The sequence below is a fragment of the Suricata suricatta genome, chromosome 12, assembly GCF_006229205.1.
Source record: "Suricata suricatta isolate VVHF042 chromosome 12, meerkat_22Aug2017_6uvM2_HiC, whole genome shotgun sequence".
In the NCBI taxonomy this organism is placed as follows: Eukaryota; Metazoa; Chordata; class Mammalia; order Carnivora; family Herpestidae; genus Suricata; species Suricata suricatta.
The window spans coordinates 70,876,931-70,900,660 of NC_043711.1; the positions used below are offsets into that span (position 1 = coordinate 70,876,931).

The 23,730-nt window shown below is 37.4% G+C and overlaps 1 long non-coding RNA gene across 1 annotated transcript; it reads left to right on the forward strand.

Moving 5' to 3' along the window:
• Nucleotides 1-15,439: 15,439 nt before the first annotated feature.
• Nucleotides 15,440-22,261, forward strand: LOC115273071. The gene is made up of 3 exons (XR_003900648.1): nt 15,440-15,475; nt 15,828-15,969; nt 22,063-22,261. It is a non-coding gene; the product is annotated as an uncharacterized LOC115273071 (long non-coding RNA).
• The last annotated feature ends 1,469 nt before the right edge of the window (nt 22,262-23,730 follow it).

Sequence of the window (23,730 nt, forward strand, 5' to 3'; positions counted from 1 at the left end):
TTAGGAGAGATAGAACTATTCCTAAATAACTATGATAAGAGGCAGAAAGTGATTCTAGAAGGGAGGTCTAGCTCTTGCTTTGTTTTACACTGTGTTGTGCCATTTTAGACTAGGTTGCTCTAGAAAGCTTAGCCTGAGAGCAAATAGTTTATTTGGGGAAATGACACCAAGCTGAAGACTGGGAAATTTCAATACACAGTGCAGAGATCATCACTCGGACTCCCTGGGGCTCATTGCCACTGGGATGTTGAAGAGCCCTGTAAAATGAACTTCAGAATTATCTGCCTTAGAAATGCACTAGCTCTTGTTTGTCACTGGCTAAGGGTTGCCCGTGACTTGTAACACTCTGGCACTTCCAGGTAATACATGTTTTGAGTAGCCAGAGGTTACTGCCCCAGGGCAGAAAGAAATATGTGATGCAGCTGAGGTGAACACCATCAAATTAAACTGGCATAAAGGCAGATGCTTCTTCAGAAATGATCAAAGAAAATGATGGGTAGAGGCGTTGAGAGAAGGCCCAAGAGATAGGTGGGTTTGTGTCTGGTCCACTTTCACTCAACGAAGTATGGCACCTTTGCAAGGCCTGCCTCTGTAATGGCAAGGGCAGGAGGAAGTCTTAACTAGACATGTGGAGGTAGAAGATCTTTGGATAAAAGCCTCTAAGAAAGAGAAACATTAATTCAGAGTAACATTTGGCAAAACATTTCGCCAGATAAGTTGGCAGATGCAAATATTTATGCATCACTTATTCTGTTTTGTGTAACAGCCAACATACTTTTACTAAAGAAGTGCATGATCTTATAAGGACCTGCTGTTTTATCTCCAAGAAAGCAAATGCATCCCTCATGGAGATCTGTATAAAATTACAGCCATCAATTAATTTTTTCAAAAGACAGAAGAAAATAAGTTAACCTACCAAAGTACCTAAGCAGATGGAGAAATTACCATGAACTCAGTTCCTTAACACAGATTCTAGTGACTTTTCTTAACAAAGAAAGAGCAGACACTCCTGTCTTAAGTTTAGATTCTCTCTAGATGTCACAAAATATGTGGTATGTAGTAAGAGTTCTGGAAGAACAATTTCTTGTATTTTGAATGGAATCAAATGATAAATTGCCCCCCCCCCCCGCACCACCATCCATAGCTCCAAGGAGGAAAGACAGAGAAAAACGTGAACTTTTTCCATTTAAAGGGCAAGAGAAAATGAGAGAGAAATATCAAGGAAACATCAGAGAAACAGATCAGAGCTTGCAAGGACCCAAAAGTTAGAAAGAAAAGAAAACTTGCTACTTATCCTTAATCACAAGTGACTTATTTAAATAGACAAAATGACAGGCTGACCTCCATCTATTTTAACTGCCAAATCCTATCAGCAGGGTGTGATTACCTCCCAAGACCACCTTCTGAGGGGGGGTTCTCAAGCCTGCCCTGAGAATCCCTGACATTCCTTCCTCCATCCAGAAATCCGGAATTCTTCTAAGGAAACATTTGTGGCCATTAAACCAATTGGAGTTGAACCCATGTCCTAGAGGTTGACAGGACAATTTATTAATGTGCTATATAACCAAGTCTGGATTTTAAAAAGATCTCACCGATTTTTTTTTCCTGCCTTTATTTTTTTAAGTTTTACAAGATGTAGTATCCTCAAGATCTATATCTGAAGGAAGTGAAATAGCAGTTTCTGGCTTAGAATTTCCTGTTATTAATTTAAAGAAACTCATCTTTTATTTCAAAAATAGAATTAGAAGAAATTAAGCCCCAGGAAAAGTTGACTAAAGTTATGTCTTGAGTTCAAAGGAGATCTAGAAACTAGTATGAAACAGCAGACATACTTTATGCAACTATATAACCAAAAAGAGCTAAATGAAACTATTCTTTCCAAAAAAGCGACTGTCGTATGCCAGGTTAATGAAACAGTTTTCCAGGTAAAATGAACCATAGTTCATGTCCATGTGTGTACATGCATGTATGTGTTTCCTATTTGGGAGAACATAATTTATTGTAATGCTTAATAATCACAAAAATTAGAAATGAGAAGGTAGATATAAATGTCTATGAAGAGTTAAGAAGTAAATAAACCTACAGCTTTTTGAACATTCAGAATTTTGTTCTATGCATTCAGCTGCAGCTCTTTCAGTACAAAATCTAAACCAAGACAAATGGTTTTATTTATTAATGCAAATTTTTAAAGACATATATCTTTTCATATCAGTCTAACAGGTGTTTTGAGTTAAATTATCAAGAAGCTTGCTCTGAAGATCAGAAATTGTTTTCTGAATCATCTAAACAGAGATGCTTAAACTCTTTCCTGTAAATGTGATTCTAGGATTCCCAAGCATTAATTGGAGAATTAAAATCTCTTACATTGGTGAGTCAGGCTATCCCTTATGTTTCCAGCTATTCTCAAGAGTAAGGAAAATCTCTTAGACTATGAAATAATGCCCCTCTATTGCTTTAGTCTTGCCTAAAATATATTACCTATGGACCATCATGACTTTTCCCTTAAGCATACAATTTAGCATTCCAAGCATTCATCTCTGTTGGATTAACAAAGAAAACACTTCATACTAAAGCAATGAAAAGTTGTTTATGTTCAAAATGATGAAAAGGAAAGTCTCCAATATTTTAACTTTCCATGTCCCTGGTGAATAAAGAAAATATCCCAAGACAAAATGACATTTCAATTATCCTAAGCAAAAATAGAGGAGGGAACACACACACACACACACACACACACACACACACACACACACACACGGGAAACCACAATATATCCTATGTGGACCTCAGGGTGTTTTCTTTGTTCTTTTTAGTTCAAGATGAAACAGCTGTTCATTGTTTAAAATAGCATTTCACATTTAGATCTTTTTCGCGTCAAAAGGAAACCATCTTATCCTTCCAGTTTGCTAACATTAGAGAGGAGTAAACACTCATTTCCTACATATATTATTTATAATGCAGACTTGTGAACTTTCGCATCCAGCATCAGACTGACCTCTCTCCCACTAGGTTTTGAACCTTCCTTCCCCTGACCCCATCAACAACCAGAGTAACCTGAAGGTCATCTTTTCCTTTAATTCATTTTTTTTAACACATGTTTCCTCATTACAATTCAGCAGCTCTGACTAATCCAAGGGTTGCTCCTATAAAAGGTGAGAATGGCAGTTATTTTATGACATTATATCAGTGGGCTGATATGAATGTCCCAAAAGAAATTTCTTAGTGGCGGTTAAATCTTTACAAGGGTTTCATGTTTCCACCCCTTTGCTCAGAGCCCAAGTTTCTTTAAGTACCTGCCAATTCAATTTGAAAACCAGTTTTGTTTTGTTTTGTTTTGGGGGGGGGGCGGGAATACAAAAAAAAACCTTTTATAACTAGCAATTCTCAAGCTGTTTAATCTAAGGTAGCTTGAAACATGTTCACAGATCCTTAGAGTGAAAAGGTAGAAAGCTATATCTCTTTCCAAGGGGTACTTTAAAATAAATCCTCTGCCCTTAATTTAGGGAAGATTTTGAAACCTGTCATGCTAAAACTGAATGGTCCACTTAGGTTCAATGCAAGCTCCACCCTGCCCAACTCCTTGATTGATTAAAAGTTAACTGCCTATTAAATTAAAATGCTAAAACATTTTAAAATATAGTTAGCAGCTAATAAGGAGAAACCCGGGAAATTTTCTTCTTACATATTCAAATGGTATTGCAGAAAGACCATAGTGGTACTGTTGTATTGTGTTTTTCTAGAAATACAAATAGTTTCAATACTTCTATCCAAATTATAAAATCCCTTTAATGAAATATACAAACTAGAAATAATTACAAAATTCGAAGAACAAAATTTTAAATTTGGTTAATCTCAATCCATCAATTTACAGATAAGGAAAATGAGGCCCAGCAAAATTAAAGGCCTGGTCTACTGTACATTAAGCAGATTTTGCTATTTGTCAACTGAATTACGTGATTGTTCTATCATTTTGTTGAATAGAGAGAGCCTGGGACACTGGAAATAAGCCAGCATAATCAGCATTGTCAATTTCTAAAATATTAACATTGAATTTGAATCAGTGGTTATTTGTCCTAGCCCAGTTAAAACCAAACAACTAAATGATCAGGGCTTTTGGTTTTGTTTTTCAATTAGCTACTTTGGTTTATGGAAGGTCTCTTCAAAGTCACACAATTCTTCCAATATTTTAAAGGGCAAGATTTTGTCCTTTATTCCATATTTCCTGACAGCTTTTGAATATTCATTCAAATGTAGTTTTCATATCTATAAAGCCATTTTTTGCAACAAGTGATGTGAATTTTATCTCCAGTCATTTTAGGAGTTTGTAAAACATGAATACAGTAAGTCAAAAGAGAATGGGAAATTCATTTCAAAAATGATTTGTAACCTTTCTCTCTTCCCTATTTCTAAATACCACTGTTCTCTTCTGGCTACTAGTGCTGGGCATTTATTCTCTATTTCTCATTTTGCCCACTAAGAAAATGGGGAAAAATCTAAAAGAATGGGCCATGTCTGAGATCTAGCTGGTTCCCACCCTATGGAGACCCTGTCTCGCCCACGCAAGTGGCACTCCATAACCTTATTTCTACTGACATTTTTTTTGCATCTTAGAAAAACTGGGCACGAGGAAGTATGTGCTCCCCCAGGATCTTGAATTTACCCAATCAGGCCTTACTCAGCAGCTCAGTGTCTTAACGACCCTGGCAAAATGACATGGGTCATATTTTCACATGGATGAACTGTTCTTGAACAATTTCTCTAGTGTATGAAGCACAAACAGGCTTTTCTTCAACATCAGGCATGCATGTCTTCCCCGCCTCTTGCTTTTTAACAAACATATGTATTGTGACTAGTGCAAAAGAAATTCTATTCCCCATTAATGTTTTAGTTTCTCTCCTACTAACCCCCTTTTCCTATCCCTTCAGATGTCTCTCACTCGACAGTTCAAGATATCAAAAAAGTGTAGGACCTCTGTCCAGATTTTTTAACTTTTGCCTTTAGAAATGGGTAACGTTGTGTGCCCAATTCATATTTCCCTATATTCTTTCTACATTGGAATTTGAGGCAAGGAGTATCAATTTTCATAGACATTTTGACACTTAAAAATCTGCACCTCTCTGGAAGAGATATTGGTGTCAGGGGCCACTCTGTTTCATGAGATGCCAAGTTTGAGACTGGAACTGGGCCCATTATAAATTAAAATTTTAGATACAACTATACCATAACTCTTGCTAGTTCTGCTTTCAAAAATGAATGGTATCCCCAAATCATTGTATCTACCAGTTGGTATCTAAGTAATATAACATCCTGTATTGCACTATTGCACACAGTAGACAATCCATAAATATTGTTGAATGAAGAAGTGAATGAGGAATTAGACCAGTAGGAATTCCATTTTTTCTTATTTTTTTCTTTTAGTCACACCCCCTGATTGTTTATAAATTCATATAGCTGTAAAATATTCCTTCATAGGGAAAAAGGAAAAGATAGTGTAAAATATGTCCCATGGATCAGACTCTGTATTCTTAAAAGCAATGAAAAAGAAATATTTTCCATGATGTCAAACAAATAATGTGTTTCAAAATAACATTAATCAGGAGCTGAGTACATGTACTTGATGGTTCAACTTGGCTGAGATTGAGTAGCTCAGTTCACAAACTCTCATCTTGAAAGTCCTAATGTTAGCATTAATAATAGGCAACTGGGTCCACAGAATCATTTATCTGAGTGGGAGAAAAAGATAGTTATCAACTGAGAAGCTTTTAATTCTTTCTCCAAAGATAATTTTTATGAAAAGACTGAAGAATCACGAAGGCTCATTTCTGGAAAAGAAACTACAAAGTATGAAATCCAAATGATGATACTAGAAAAAAGATACTAGAAATGGATTTCTTGATAGATATGGCTACACTACACTTATCAGTGTTTTCTGTTTGAATAGTGTCTGGCACTTATTTTCTGAATATGGGCATGCATCTGTTTTGAAACAATCCCCTGATAGGTTTCCCATCATCAGTTTAATGACCCAAATTTTATGAGTCTCTTGGACCCTGGAACATCAGGAGGTGTTTTAATATCAGTTGTAAAGAAAAGATTAAATTTCTGTTGGCTCAAAACAAAGAAATGCTTTAATGATATATCCTATTTTCTTAATACCAATCCTATCAATGACAGACTTTTGAGTTTTCCAGAAAAAAAGTGTGAGTACAATCTAATGATAAAAACAAAATGATTGTTGGAAAGTCAAGATAATTACTGGACCATTTGAGAAGCCGATGAATTGTGCTCCACATTTTTTCAGAACAAAGGGGCACAGTCTGTCCGGGGGACCATGTCAAATAATGTAAGAATCTTTAAGGTATCGTCCTGAAATATGCAGATCAAGAAAAAAGCCAATTTCAACATTTATGCAGCTCTAGTAGTTCATTAATTCTTCCTTTTACTAATAAAATGAATTTGAAGCTCAACTTCAGTCATCCAAGTAGTTTTAAATTGTCAGAGGAGTTCAGAAGTTAATGTGATGGTAACAACTGCTTATTTATATATCTAAACTAGACATCCCTTAGCCACAATGTCGAAGGTTCATAGTGAATCAAAGAAAGAATGCAGCAATAGTTTTACAAGTGCAACAAAAGATCCTAAAGGACGATAACACAGGTATTTTCTTTTGCCCTGCAAACCACTCCCTCACACACACATTAACCACAAAATATCTCCAGAGCACCCCCCTTGTCAAACGACACAGAAGCTGTTCACTGCCTGAGATCATCATCATACAGGTTCTCCAACACAGCCATACAGAAACTCATACAGTCACTTTCTAGAGTTTTGCAAAATATAGCTGGCAAAATATCCAGATCCTGCAGAAGTCAGTTCCAAAGAGAAGCAGAATAGGGTGAGCATGTGCCTGAGCCCTTCTTACATAATATTTGCAGCTTGGCACTCACTGGGATGCCAGAATAACTAAGAAGCCCCTCTAGAGAAAGAAACCCTGTGCTCCTGTCTCCTTATCAATAAAATGATGATAGACCATTAGGTTATAAATTCAGAGCAGCTTATGTATAGAGTCACCAGCAACAGGAATTTGTTTACCATACAGTTAGTTTCATTTCCTCTCAAAAGTTATGACAAGTATCTATCAAGCACAGCCTGAATTATCAGACTGAATTCTTAAAAACAGTAACTACCTTAAACCCTTCTGCAAGACTTATTTAAATCCCCCCACCTGAAATAATCCAGCATAATATGTCTGTTGATTAAAAACAACAACCAGGCAAACAACTTGGGCAATTCTTTTTCATGTGTCACATATTTTTTTCCAATATTCTGTATATTTGTCCTTCTCTGCCTGACTTATCTGTCACTCATAGGTCTAGCAGGAGATACCTAACAGGGGATCATGGGAAGGGGAAAGGCAGAGGAAAGAGTTGGGGAGAGAGAGTGAGGCAAATCATGAGAGACTTTTGAATGCTGAGAACAAACTGAGGGCTGAGGAGGGAGGGGAGAAGGGGGAAGTGGGTGATTATCATGGAGGAGGGCGCTTGTGGGGAAGAGCACTGGGTGTTATATGAAGAACAACTTGGTAATAAGCTATTTAAATAATAAAAACATATTCTGGATATTGATCAGTCCTCAAATATGGATTTGGACTTTGGAAGTGACCAAACATCATTAAGTATCAATTGTGTAAATAGGATGGGTGATGAAAGTGGGCAGTGCAAATTTAGATCAAAAATGAAGTGTGACTATAAATATAACAAGACTGCTTTTCCTCTGCCAATCACAAGCCAAGCCTGGGGGCAATTCTAAGGTTGAAGCTATGGATGAGAGGGTGATCTGACAGGGACAGCTGTCATCAGTCATCCTGTTGACCTTTGAGGTTAATTCACCTGATCTGGCTGGCTGACTAAGGGTCATCTCCACTCGCCCTCACTACCCCATGGGCATCCCTTTTGAAACTCCTTGAATGATAATAAAAAAAAAAAAAAAAGGAAAAGAGAGCTCTTCTTTCATCAGGAATGACAATTAATGCTTTCAACAAATGTTTATTGGACCTCTTCTACATATCAAACACTGTCTAATATGTGCTAGTGAACAGCACAGATTAGAGGCCTCCGTTCTGGGTAAGAGCATAAAGAATAAAAAAAATCAAAAAATTTAAACAGCAATACATGCAATGAAGAAAAATATTGGACATCAGATAAAGACATCGCATTAGAAGGTTAGAACAGGACTCTCTCTGAGAAGGCAACATTTCCACTAAGATCTGAATGAGGAATTGTGGAGGGGCGCCTGAGTGGCTCAGTTGGTTGAGTCCAACTTCATCTCAGGTCATGATCTCACGGTCTGTGAGTTTAAGCTCAGTGTTGGGCTCTGTGCTGATAGCTCAGGGCCTGGAGCCTGCTTCAGATCCTGTGTCTCCCTTTCTCTCTGCCCCTCCCCCACTCACACTGTGTCTCTGTCTGTCTGTCTGTCTCTGTCTCAAAAATAAATAAAACATTAAAAAAATCATGACTGACAAATTGTGGGGAGGATTTCCATGTTGAGGGAATGGTAAACCAAGTTCTAAGATAGGAGAGAAGTCAGATGGTTTCTTTGAACTTCATCAAGTACCATATGCCTGAATATAATGAGCAAAGCCCAGTATACATCCAAGTAATTATAATAATCTGCCACAAGCATCAAGTCATTGGCATTCTCAAACATTCTGACCAAAATCAGCATCTGAGCAATAGATACAAATCTTTCAAAGGTCACCACCTGGAAAGACACTATGCTACCTTAAATCGAAATGATTTCAAGAAACTAAGGTATTACTTTAGAGTCACCAATGAAAGTTTAACACATTTTTTTAAGAAGATGACAGTGGCTGGTATTTAATTTGGGATTTTTTTTTTTCTAGGCCTAAACATTACTTCCTGCTCAGGCAAGCTTGAGAAGATGGGATCAAGGGAGTTTTGTGGTCCAGTGAGCAAAGGATGGGAAAATCAGAAAGATTCTGAGTTATAATCCCAGTTGAGCTACCAGGTGACCTTTAGGCAAGTCATTCGACCTCCCTGTGCCTCATGCTCCCAGCTGGAAAATTGGATAAGACCAGCAGGATATCACTGAAAACCAGATGCTGTACTGAACCCAAGCTTTCCCAGCCAAATAAATTACTACCAAAGAGATGGGCAGTGGGAAGGGGGGGGAGTCCAATATATCAGCCCATGTGAAATGCCCAATTAATGACATTTGGTCCCTCTTTATATTTAAAAGTTTTTAATTTCTCCCATATATATCAAATCAAATTAACAAAATGAGTAATTCAAATGAGAGTACTACTTCTTGAGATACTTAGAAGTGTCACGATGGTTTACATTTACTTTGCAATAGCATACTTGCAGGTTAATAATTGTTACGATCCCAGTCTTGCCTCATTACACCTTCCCATGACAAGTCATGCCAGTGTCAATGACACACAGCTAGAACAACAAAGAGAAGGCCGAAACAGGAGTTTATTTCCCCATTTTTCAAACAAAATAAACTTGCAGTTTCTATGTGAAACAGAACAATGATGTTTTGTAAGTATTAATAAGATATTTAAATGAAGAGCAAACACTCCATCATTCATTAGACTGTTCTGTCTCTATCAATGAGTAATATTGTGCTTAGTAAGACCAATTCAGAATACACAAAAATATTTAAACCCAAGGACTTATTCAGTCTAAGTTAAAACACCTTTATTAAGTCTTATGGAAAAATATGTATGTGTATTCATTTAAGTTATTTTTCTGCATAGAAGAATATTGGTGTGGAAACTGACACTGCTTTACCTCTGTGATAAAGCCAATCGTTGAGTATATTTGAGAAGTAACAACACACTGATACTGTAACTTGAAGTTGGACCACAGGTGGTAGGTAAAACAGACTTCAGGCATCATCTGCATGGAAACCTGCTCAAAACAGGTGTAGATGTTCCCAAATATCTGCATATTTAAGAATATCTGGGGGGGCGCCTGGGTGGCTCAGTCGGTTAAGCCTCCGACTTCGGCTCAGGTCAGATCTCACGTTCGTGGGTTCGAGCCCCGCGTCAGGCTCTGTGCTGACAGCTAGCTCAGAGCCTGGAGCCTGCTTCCAGTTCTGTGGCTCTTTCTCTCTCTGACCCTCCCCCTCTCATGCTCTGTCTCTCTCTGTATCAAAAATAAATAAAAACATTAAAAAAAAAAGAATATCTGGGTTTCTGGCTTAAATTTTCATTTTCCACTTGGATATTTTTGATGTCAGATAAACATACATACAAAGGAAGTTAATTAAGCAAGCTAAAGACACTAAAAGCATGATACGGATGTCAGCATTTATCTAACATTACACCAAAGGATTACACACATAGAATGTATGTAGAATGAAAAAATCACTTATTAAAACCCCATTAAGCACTTTCCTCTCTAGTCCAAAACTTTACACACAACAGCCCTTTCCTCTGGGAGACTTGTGGGGGAGCAGTGATGCCTTCTTGGATTGGACTGCCTGTGAATAAGACAGCTTTTGTGTGGCTGCTTTCCTTTTACCTAAGGCTAGTGATGTTCCAGACAGATGTGAAGGTTGCTTTCCGTATTTTTGAATTAAACATTGATATCTTTTCTTTTATTTTAATTCTGATAAAAGCAATTTTTCACCTAAGAACAAGTTTTCATTTCCTTTAAAATCCATGAAAAATACTCCTCTATGATGAACGAGTGGCTGAAGATCAGGCAGGTGACTTTGGCATGGCTGTGCAATACCTCAGAGACTCATTCTCACTCATCTACAAGATGGAGAAGGTAATAATAATCTCAAAAGACTATGATAAAGATCATCAAAATAAAAGTGTTTGCCAATTATACCATGCTATAGGAATGTTCTCCTTGTTTCTGAGTGTTGTTTATCTTCATGAGTTTGCCTTGAGGGAGTTACCCAACTAGGCAGCTCTTTATCCCCATATTACCACCAGATAGATGCCTGACTGGACCTGAGTCAGTTACTCTAGATCAACCAACCAGGCATCTGCTGAGATGCCCAAATCCTGGGAGAGTCGAATAAGGGACCACAGAGATCATAAAGCAGGAGTCACAGTCGTCTCTGTATGCATTGGTCACATCCCATCATTCCTCAATCTGTAATTATTAGCTATAAGCTTTACATTGCGGAAACAACAGTAAGTAGCATTATTTGATATGCATCAAATCAACTGTGGTATATTCTTCCCCTGTTCACTTTCAGCAAAACATTATCTGTTTTGTTCTTAAGCATGAGTAAATATTTGGAACAACTCTAGCCAAAAAAACCTGAGATAATAATAACTAAGTGAGAGAGAGAGGAAAATGAGATAGAGATACAGAGAGGAGGAGTAGGAGGGAGGAAGAGGGGGAAAATGAAGTTGAGAGCCGGAGCAAAGTAAATTTTGGAAGAGGAAATGGTAGGGAAAGAGAAGAGCCAATCCCTGCAAAATCACAAGTAGGTACACAAAGTGGAAGATTATATACAATGTTATATGTTTGTATACAATTGTGGAAGATTGTCTATAAACATATAAATCAACTATCAGTCATGGTCATAAAGCAAAGACACTGTCAGTAATTACAACACTATTGATGGTACTTTAAAACAGAGAAGTGTTATGAAATAACTAACAACCTTACAAGTATTAGAAATCTTTTGAAATGGACGTTCTAAAGGCTAATATAGCTAAGTTTTTAACAGCCAGAAATTAAGTAGGACTTGGAAGGAAAAAAAGAGTATGTTATATTTTATCATGCAGCTAGATGATGTTTTTTCATGTCATGTTTCTTTGCCTATTACTGAGGTGTTATTTTTTTTTAAATGTTCATAACTCTCTCTATTCTCTTAGCTCTAAACTAACTCATTATCACCAAAGCAGTTACATATGCTAGCCAACCTTTAGGCTGTGGTAAATAATACTAAATGCATAATTCATTTTCAATGAGTAGCTGTTAAAAATCAATAAAATATGGAAATATCATTATAATGGAAATTTTTACATAACACATGGATTTTAATACCTTGGCCTGGCATCATTTAACAGACACAGCTTCAACGGAATGAAGACATGTGGCTCTATATTTCTTTGAAATATGTGACTGGATATGGATGTGCAACATACGTTTTTTCATGTATTATGTTTACATGCTGCCCAAAGAACTGGTTTAAAACCTTATAAAACTATTTAACATTACTTAGAGGATGAAGTCAATTTTCTCTTTCTCTTTTATAACTAATAATTCTTGAAACTTAGTTTGCACATATGGACAACCCTCGTCATAGGGTTACCCATAAAAAGATATGATAGTGGGTGCCTGGGTGGCTCAGTCAGTTAAGTGTCTGGCTTCGGCTCAGGTCATGATCTCATGATTTGTGTGGGTTTGTGGGTTTGAGCCCCGCGTCGGGTTCTATGCTGACAGCTAGCTCAGAGCCTAGAGCCTGCTTCAGAATCTGTATCTCCCTCTTTCTCTAACCATCTCCTGCTCACGCTGTCTCTCAAAACAAAATAAAATACATTTTAAAAAAAGGTATAATAGAATTTGGGAAATTCCCATTATGCTTGATTCAGTTAGTATCAAGAAGGTTGATGAGTTTCCCCACCCTAGAATCCCCACAGTGGTGTTGGTAAAGAATAATGCTTTCCACTCTTGCGTGCCTACAGAATTCTGGCATTTAGTTGAAAGTAAATCACATTTTTACTATATAAAGGTTTTGATGAAACAATATAAAGTATTTCAGTGGTGCTCAGTAGAGCCTCTTAGGTTAATAAATGCATTTGTTAGCCTTCCAAAATAATAATAGACATTTTAGGCAATAGATTGTGATTGGGCTTTTGAAGCCTGCTTAGTCTACTGGGTTAATGTGAAGATATTTGCAAAATAAAAGCAACTGGCTTTCTTTAGAAAGAATTTGTGTTAGCCGGTTTATATCCAATACATCCTTAGTTATTAATGTAAGCCTAAGTTGATCACTTATTAACTCAAAATAAGTATTAAAATAAGTCACATAACGTTCATAAATGCAAGGTACCTAAAATTAAAATGCATGGTGGAAATATATGAGAAGAGACATAGCTTTAGCCTGTAAAATTTGGTCTGTTTCTGTGGCAAAGCATCTAAAGTTAGTTTATTTCACAGGCAGGCTACTAAGTAAGTAACTAGATCAGCAGCACATATTAACTGATATAGTATAATACACAAAACTCAACCCCAAATATTATCTTTGATATATTACTGCATTCTGTATTTTCAAAATCAGTTCATTTTATATTTGGAGGCTTGTCAAGTTCTCCGAACTTCACCTAGTACTTACTGTGGCTTTTAACCATGACTTACATTCCTGAATATATATTCCAAAATTTACTGTCTGCCTTATGCTCTCTGTGGTAACAATTGCTCATTTGTGCTGACTCATATTCAATACTTGGTCTATAATGGCCAATATTATTTTCTTACCTATGCAATTATTGTATTTGTGTATGTATTTTTAAGAACACTCTCCTTATTTCTAAAACTTTAAAGTAATATGATATTCTAGACTTCCATTTTCATTCCTGGTCCCAATTGACAAAAAGATTCAATTTGCATTTTTCTCCACCACATCCCATGGCCCCTCATCCACACTTCTTATAAATACTATTTCTTATAAAAACTATTTCTCATGAAAGAGAATTATAGGACATTGTACTTGGCCTGGATCCTGCCACTGTTATACCCAGATTTTTAATATCATCCTCAAAAACCAGAGACCACCAGGGAGACTGAGTCATGCATGCAAAAGCAAAGGGGTTTATTATTATGGGCTTATAAGCTCGGGCTCACAGACCTCACCAACGCAGTGGATCCGTGCTGAGAGCCCCGAACAAAGGCGGGGTAGGGCCTTTATGGGTTTGGGAAGGAGGAGTTACAGGAAATTGTGACACAGGTACAGGGGTCCAATCATTATAGTATAACATCATTGGCAGTAACTTTAACCAATTACAGAGTGGACCCAGGACCCTCATGTAGTAGGGCGCAGCTTCTGTCTTTAGGCCTGCCCTTAGAAATGTTAAAGGTGTTAACTGGCCTTTCCTGATTGGGTGTTACCAGGGTTGTCCCTCCTGCCTTGGGCAATGTGTGCCCTTCTATTGTCTAATGATTCTGAGAAACTGACACTTAGGCCTCCAAGGTCAGAGTCAGTTTGATTCAGACCTGTGTCCTTACACCACCACCAAAAGATGCATTATGTACTTTAGGTTTATGAAAATGTTACCTTTCAGCCATTTGGGAACAGCAATGAAAAACAAAGTCCACTGTGCAATCTATATCCCCAGTTTTATCTACAGATCCAACTGTCTAACAATCTTACACCTTCACCTGGATGTCCTAATGATATCTCAAGCTTAAATATCTGAAACTGATCTCCCATCTCTTTGTCACACTTGTCCCATTTTCTGTCTCCTACACCTCAGTGAATGGCACCACAAGCTATCTGTTTGTTTCACTGGATGAAAATAAGGCAGAATCACCCAAGTTTTCTGACAATCAACTGTGATTCCAACTGCTTATAACTATACAAAGTCTTTTGACTCTCTCCCTTCATCCCCATTTCTCTTGCTACAGCTTCTCAATTCAGAAACTCCTCATCTCTGCTGAATTCCAGTCAATCTCAACACAGCTGCCAGAGTAAACTATTAATATGTAAATCTAACTATCACTTCCTCTTTGGATCCTTTAGAGGCTTCCTGTTGTTATCATAAAAACCAAGCTCTTTGGCATGACATGAAGACTCAGTAAATTGGTTCTTACCTACCGCCCTAGTCTGATCTATCAACAGTCCCATACCCCCATCCAATCTGTTAAAGCCTTCATACTAACCTTACCATCTTTAAATTGACATCTCTCCTCACAACTCTTCCCTGGCACATCTAGTGATTTTTCTCCTTTTAATGTTTTTACATTCTTTCACCTGATTAATTCTATTTATCCTTAGAAATTTGGACATTACTTCTATATAGAAACCTCCTTGGACTTGGACTCAATGTGAAGGAATATGTGAAGGACCCAGATACCTGTCTGCTTACCATCTAGCATTTTCATTCACTATTTGGAGTTAAAACTGTATGACAATTCTTTCACTTCTTTTGTTGTACCCAGATTTTAATATCGCCCCCAAAAACCAGAGACCACCAGGGAGGCCGAAGCACGCATGCAAAAGCAAAGGGCTTTATTACGAATTTAGGCCCCGCCAGCCTAAACTCCGGCTCACAGACTTCAACAACACACTGGATCCATGTGGAGTGAGCCCCCAAACATGGCGGGGCAGGGCCTTTTATGAGTTTGGGAAGGGGAGTTACAGGAAATTGTGACACAGGTACAGGGGTTCAATCATTATAGCATCACATCATTGACAGTTACTTTAACCAATTACAGAGTGGACCCAGAACCCTCATGTAGGGCGTGACTAGGACCCTCAGGTAGGGCGTGACTAGTCTTAACCTCCATCTTTAGGCCCACCCCCAGAAATGTTACCGGTGTTAGCTGGCCTTCAAGGTCAGAGGGGAAACCTGAATCAAATCTGCATCCTTACACTTTGAACCACATGTCCATATGCCTATCCTCACACCTTCACATAATCAAACTATAAATTCTTTGACGTCAGGGAAACTGGCCACCAATTCTTTACATGTAAATTAATACCTAGTGCAGTTTCTTGCAAATGGTAGATGTTCAGTAAGTGGCAGTTACATAGACAAATGAAGTTATTTGGTTAATTTTTGACTATTACAAACTACCCCCCTCCTTTTCTTGTGTGTCTTTTTCCACCAGAGTTTTTCAAGGGGTTTAATGACTGGCTACATTGGCAAAAATAATATGATGTCACTTTCTACTTTATTTGGCCAATTCTTCAAGAGAACATCAAGGAACAGGGAGAATCTAAAAGAGAGAAAGAGAGTAAAGGAAAATTCAGGTAAGTCACTGTCTAATAGCTTCTTGTGCTAATGACCTTCAAAGGTGTTGTAAACTTTTATAGTCATAATTTCACTTTCCAAATCTGTGACATTGGGGTCAGATTCCAGGAAAGAAGAAATTGGCAGGAAACCTACACCACATCACTTAAAGTGTTCTGTCAAAATTCTTACCTCTTGGCAAATGTCCAAATGCTAGCCACCTTCTGTTTGCCCCTCCAGAGCCACATTCAGTTCTTCTCCACTCTGTATTATATATAGCCCCTAATCCAGTAGCTTCCAGTTGAGTTTACCCATGAGGAACAGAAGGAGGAAAAGGGTAGAACAAAGAAGGTGAGGGGAGATGCTGAATCTCCTGTCTCCCTCTCTGGAAGGTCACCACAGGCAGCTAAAGGCAACTGATCCTGTCAGGGCAGCTTGCCTTGTAACAGCTCTTTCTCCTCATCCCTTCAAGAGTAAGTAACAGATTACCAACCCCAGGTTACTTCCCTCTGCCTTGTGGATATCCTCCACTTTACCTATACCTTTCTAAATAGCCCCTTTGTATAAATCTTCCTCAAATTATTGTTCATTCAAGCATGCCTTCTATTTTCCATTGGGATCCTTCTCATTACTCTTCAAATGATTCCTTATTTTATTGACATCATCATTTGAATTATGGTTCTGGATTAAGGCAATAATCCTTAAGTGAAGAAGGCAACATGTGAAAGAGATGTGTATTAACCCATTAAGATCCACTGACTGTATTAATAGATGTGTTACATTTCCTGAGGAAAACAGGACTATTGAAATGAGGAAGGAAGCATACACATTGCTCTTGTCTTAGGATGCTAGAGTCAAAGTGGCTACAGAAAGATACTGGGAATTTAGAATGGACGAGAATCAAGATGACAGGCAAACAGACCAAAAGGTGTGTGTGTGTGTGTGTGTGTGTGTGTGTGTGTGTGTGTGTGTGTGTGTTTGTGTGAAGGAGAGAGGGAGGGAGAGAGGGAAAGAGAGAGAGAGAGAGAGGCTGTTACCTGAGAGAAAGTAAAGCTTTCTAAAGATATAAAGTTTTTAGGCCAAGCAGTTACCACTCCATACCTGACCTGGCTCTATCACATCTATATTGTGCCTGTTCCAGCCCAGAGCAGGTACTGCCATTTCTGTGTCTCTGATGTCCTGCCCACACCAGGTAAACCCGAGGGCCCTGAGACAGGCCCCAGGGGGAAAGAGTGTTTTTCAGATTGTAGAAAACTCAGTTTGTGTTGGCCCATAATAGCAGTTTAAGTATGAATTTCTTCTTCTACTTCCAAGAATAAAATGTGATCTGATCTCAGGATATAACTGAAACCTCCTGGTGGCAAGTGTCAGCCCAGGTACAGCCTTACATTTTTGGCAGAATGCCTATGGGCTGGCATCCAATGTAGTCTGGGCCATATGAACTATGACCTAAATGGTTTAATTGTTTGGGTTGTTTTTTTTTTTCTTTTGGAGGAGGGATGGGTAACCTATGAGAATTATTTTATTTTGGGGAGGAAGGAAAAAAGAAGGGTGGTTTGAAGGAGGAATTATGCTTAATACAAACATTTAAAACCTATTTCTAGAACTATGTGTATCTTATTTATTAGTCAAATGTAATTATACTCTTCCTCTAAAACAGAATAACTCCCTTATAGACTTGTTGTAAATATTAAATGTTGATTTCTTTCTTTTCATTTCAAACATTCTTCCAATTCTAAAATTTAAAATGTCCTACTTAAAGACAGGTTAATTCTTTCTCATTGTTTCAATACTAGATTTCTGCCTATCTAGACACCTGTAGTTTGGTTTGATCTACCCACCCTCAATATCTGATAGTCTATAAAAACCAAAGTACTATACTGTTGTACAAAGTTGAGTTCTGTCTACAGTCTACTGGTACCGATCTCTACAAGGAGGCCAAGGAGTTGTTTTATGAAACAAAATGGGTTTAATTAAGCTCTTCTCACACTTGACATTGTAGAAGTGAGCAGTTTCATTTTTGTCTGAGCAGGGACCTCAGGATTAGCCCAAGAATCAAGTGTTCTTATGTGGACCCCACAAGAAATATTAGTGAAGAAGATGACCACTCAGTCAATTGGCATTAAGTCATTCTCTTTAAGATACTGACAAAAGGGTTTAAATTGTATTAGTGGTTTTTGTTGAGTTGGACCTTGGTCAACTAAGCTCTTGACTCAAACCACCAACTCATTTCACGTAATTGACTGCACAGCCCTCAGTCTGCAACATTTTTCCAAGACTTACCTTGTAGAGGCAGGATTTGAATCAGTGCCCTCAGGGGAATAGGCTTCAAAGTACACCATTAATGACTTCTGCATTCCATTCACACTAGATAAGGCCTTATGGTTTAGTGGGTGAAATTCACAGGTTTTATCTATTTGGGTTGGCATCTCTCTTCAGCCAAGCCTTGGTTAACCAGTTCATTTCACCCCAAGCCACAAGTCTACCTTGGCATAAAAATCTTTCAAGAAGTAAACACCAGGGGAGATGCCACAAAATAAGAAGTTGCCAATATCTCAGTAAAAGTGAGACTGAATAGAGCAAGAACCTATAAGTTAAAAAGTCTTACATTGTTTTCATATTTAGGGTATATTTGCTCTGTTGAGCCATCTTTATAAAAAACATATTAAAATATTACTTCTTTATTCAGAATTGGCACAAGAATTAATCAATTTTATTTTAATATTTGAAAGTTAGATTCCTATAAACATCTGAATCAGTTAAATGCATTTCATATAAGAATTAATCAGGCATTATCATAAAAAGAAAGCATACTTGATAAAAGAAGGGTCTTTGTTATTTTTGACAGTACCAAGCCCTTGAGTAATCTAACAGTGTTAAGAAACACAACAAATCAATCTTTACTGATAGGGTCTTTTATTATTATATGATTTTCTTACATTTACATCATTTAAATTGAAACATTTATTTTATTTCAATTTTGAGCACATCTCACAGTAGTTAACACCTAAGAACATTTTTTTTCAGCAGTGATTTAAGTGTTCTCTTGATAAATTTTTGGACTGCCCCCAACATGAATTTAATTTCACATTCAGCTCTACTATGAGCAACCACAGAATGCCAAAGGACTTTCATGAATCATTTTTTTTTCACTAAAAATGTAAAAAAGTATAGCTAAATAGATTTTGATCCTTTTTAATGATTGGTATCTTCTCAACAACTTTATGTTCATTAAGGTAAAACATGATTCACAATTTCTTAGTCACTCTGAATTGTATGGAAAAAAACATATCTAGAGAAAAAAATCTTATTTTTAAAGATTTATTCCAATAATAACAAAAAATAAGAATATAAAAAAGGTGACCAAAGATGAAAAGTAATTTTTTTTAAAAAACTGAAGTATGACCTAAATGGTTTAATTGTTTATAGGGTTGGGGGGAAGGAGGGCAGTTAGCATATGAAAATTATCTTTATTTTTAACTGAGGAGGAAGGAAAGGGAAAGAAAGGTAATTTGAAAGAGAAAGCATGCTTAATACGAGCATTTAAAAAACTTAATTCCAGAACTAGTTCTGTATTTTATGTGATGAAATTTTAAGAATATTTTTTAACAATCTCCTGTTAATCCCATTTTTTCCTTGACTTTGGAGGCATTAGCAATTCTCTATCATCCACAGCCCTTCTGATTTGCAAAGCTGGTATTTATAGTTTATAAACTAAAACCTTGCATAAATCATCCATGTTTTCTACTCCTCAAATATTCAAATGGCAATATTCCTACAAAATGTTCCACTGCTAAGAGAAAATAAATAGATTCAGTTAAATTCCCTTGCCCACTATGTGTACTTCAACCAATAACTTTTAGTAGATTTGACTCATTAACTAATTTGATGATCTTGCACTATAGCATCATTAGTTACATAATGAAGTTCTCAATTTAGGACTCCTCATTAGATTAATCAAACTGTGATGCCTTAAGATTAGATTAGGGAAATGTCAGCACATATTAATTTCTTTAATTTTAGAATTATATATCGGAGACCAAAGCAATTTGCAGGGTCAAATTGTCTTTCCACATATCAGATTCATGATCTTTTAGGTTCACAGATCAAGTTCCCATCTTCCCATGTGCCATGTGAAAACCATCAAATGCTGTTTAGCTTACACAATGTGTTATACACAGCAAAGTCTGCTCCTTCAGTGGGTACAAAGAAGGTAATTCAATCTTAAAGTTCTACTGCTGTCATAAGTGTTTATGACATCACCAAGACCTAGCAGATGAATTGTAGCTTTGTCTTCCTTCTGCTAACATGCACTATTAGAGATGGACCGTCAACATCTAAGAAGTCATTTTAACCCCTCCTTTACAAAAATTGCTGCCGATGAAAATTCCCTGAATTGTCAGGATAGTAGAACAAATGACTGCCAGTCCTCTAATAACTCTACCAATGGAGTAAGGCAAAACCCTTACTGTTAACTTTCAGGGTCCACATACAATTATGCTTTTCATTCCCAGACCTCAGAAGCTTTTACAAGTTAGTGAACATTTTAAGATCACCTCCCTAGGCCCAACCCTGAAGGCTCAGTTCAAGTCTTACTTCCAGGATAAAGACAGGGCAGTCTTGAGGAAAAGAACATGAGGTTGGACTTGGAGAAAAAGAGCTCAAATGCTGTCCCCACCACTTACTAGCCAAGGCAGATATTACTGGCTTCCTATTTCTTCCTTCTGCCATTTGTGTGAGGGCTAAGGGCTTTGAATGGGAACGTTTTTGACCATTGTTCAAGGGATGATCTGTGACCATTTAAAAACAGTTAACAAAAAGATGGGGCACCTGAGTGGCTCAGTTGGTTAAGTATCCAACTCTTGATTTTGGCTCAGGTCATGATCACGTTGACAACACAGGGCCTGCTTGAGATTTTCTCTCTCCTGCTCTCTCCCTCTTTCTCTCTCTGTCTCTTCTCTGCACTCTCTCTCTCCTCTCAAAATAAATACACTTTAAAAAAATAAAGCAATCTGTTTCAAAGGGGCACATGCACCCCAATGTTTACAGCAGTGCTATCAACAATAGCCAAAGTATGGAAAGAGCCCAAAAGTTCATCAACTGATAAATGGATAAAGAAGATGTGGTATGTGTGTGTACACACACACACACACATACACACACACACACACACACACACACACACACAGTAAAGTATTACTCAGCAATCAAAAAGAATGAAATCTTGCCATTTGCAAGTACATGGATGGAACTGGAGGATATTATGCTAAGCGAAATTACTCAGAGAAAGACAAATATCATATGACTTCACTCATATGAGGACTTTAAGATACAAAACAGATGAACATAAGGGAAAGGAAGTAAAGATAATATAAAAACAGGGAGGGGGACAAAGCTTAAGAGACTCTTAAATACGGAGAACAAACAGAGGGTTGCTGGAGGGGTTGTGGGTAGGGAGCAGGCTAAATGGGTAAGGGGCATTAAGGAATCTACTCTTGAAATCGTTGTTGCACTATATGCTAACTAACTTGGATAAAAATTAAAAAATAAATTAATTGAAATATAAATAAAATAAAGCAATCAACAAAAAGAATGAAATGTTTCCATTTGCAATAACATGGAGATACTAGAATGCATTATGCTAAGCAAAATAAGTCAATCAGAGAAATACCATATGATTTCACTCATATGAGGAGTTTAAGAAACAAAACATATGAGCAGGTGAGAGAAGAGAGAGAAACAAATCACGAGAGATTCTTACAGATAGAGAACAAACTGTGGGTTGACAGAGGGAGGTAGGTGAGCCAATAGGCTAGATGGGTGATGGGTATTAAGGAGGGAACTTGTGATAAGCACTGGGTGTTGTATTTAGGTGAAAAATCACTGAATTCTACTCCTGAAACCAATATTCCACCCTTTGTTACCTACAATTAAAAAAAGAAAAGCTCTCAATATAAACCCACTACTATTAAGTCTTTGAAGAGTAGCGATAATCCAGCCTAAGCCAATTAGCACATGGTTTTCTTATAGACATAGTGATGGATTCAGAAGTGGACAAGTGACCTAGGTTTGTTTTAGCCTAGTAAAGCTTTTGATTGTTTCCTTTCCTTAAGGGTAGTATGGTATACCATTCAGAAGCCTGGAACTGCTGCAGCTACCATAAGGTACTTGGGAGACAAAGCCAAGGCAAGGAGAAGGGCTGAATGCGAAGAATATTGAAGCAAAGGAGCTGAGGACATGATCAAACCGAACCTGAAGCTGACATTGTCTCACCATTTTCAATTACATGAGCTAATCACTTGTATTGTTTAAGAGAGTTGGAGTTGGGTTTTCTTTTGCTTCTGATCAAAACATTATAACGGATTCACTAGTCCCATAATCTTCAGCGCTAGTGTCCTCATTTGTAAAGTGATGATAATAACTGAGACAGGGAAGCTGAAGGAACCCCATGAAAGACTGCCTTTTTGCTGCCTCTATTCTTGCTACAACCTACACCCCCATGCTACACACTCCTTAAGGTACAGATAATGTATGTACTCTTTGTAAAGTTCCAGGAGTTAAAGATTTCTTCAACACCTTCCCCAAAACAGATAACATCTAAGGGGTGATCAGAGGAGGTTATCCTGTATGTTCTCCAAGACCACTGACTCCAGACACCTTGATGCCAAGACTCCTGTTTCTAGGGCATAAGTGACTTATGGAGGATGCCTAAACACTTGTGTTTGTTTTAACCAGTCCCTGGATGCCAGAGAGGACATATACACCAGATCTCAATAAAAATTCCAGACCCCAAGCAAAGATGAGACTCACTATTCTTTCATTTCCAAGTCTCTGGATATTCTATATCTATACTCAGTCTACATCTTCAATAAAATGCTCTCACTTCTTGGCTTGCATCTGATTTCTATCATGTGCAAAGTCAAGGGCCCTCTTGGCTGGTCCTGTGGGATCCCCCACTGTGGGTCCTCAGACTCTTTCAGCTTGCATCATCAGCAAGTACCCTTTAGAGCATTTTTGAGGAATAAATAAATTGACACACAAAAAATACTTGGCCCATGGTAGCACTTTTTCTACCAGTGGCCCCAATGAGGTTCTCATTTTTTCTTAAAGCACTTATCTGCACTCTACATATTTATCATGCTGCACAGACACTTTGAATTTTGTTGTTAATCTTTTAGAATTATGGATTCTTAACATGGGGATGGAGACTGACCTTCAGTGATCCCTTTGAGAACCAAAAGAGAGCTACAGACTCTATCAGGGAAAGGAAACAGCAAATATGTCACATATGCGTTAATGAAGACAACAGCTGCCATAATAGATTAGAAGAGATGCCCTATAGTTAGAAGACTAACATACTGTACAAATTAATGAAACTCTTTCGCTTAATATCTATTCCCAACAAATATTATGACCCTTTGAACAAGTTATCCACCCTTTTATATAACTCCGAAGTTTCCTTACCTAATGTTTTAATCTCTTCTCTCCCATTCAGTGCTACAAGTTTTCTGCTACCTAAGTGACTCTAATTCTTATCCCCTATGAATCACAAAACCTCCCCTTCCTTGCTGAAAAAAATAATTTATGAATAATATTAGTTCAATACATATTTTTAAAAAGGATTTGATTTTGATATGCTAACATGCCAAAGGATTTAATGCTAATTTCAGGCAGTGTATATTATTCTCACTTCTTCCTACATGCAATTTGTTGTCTGTAAAGCACTATCTTATGTTAACATTCATCAGTTCAGATTAATAACCCTTGAATAAATTTTATAG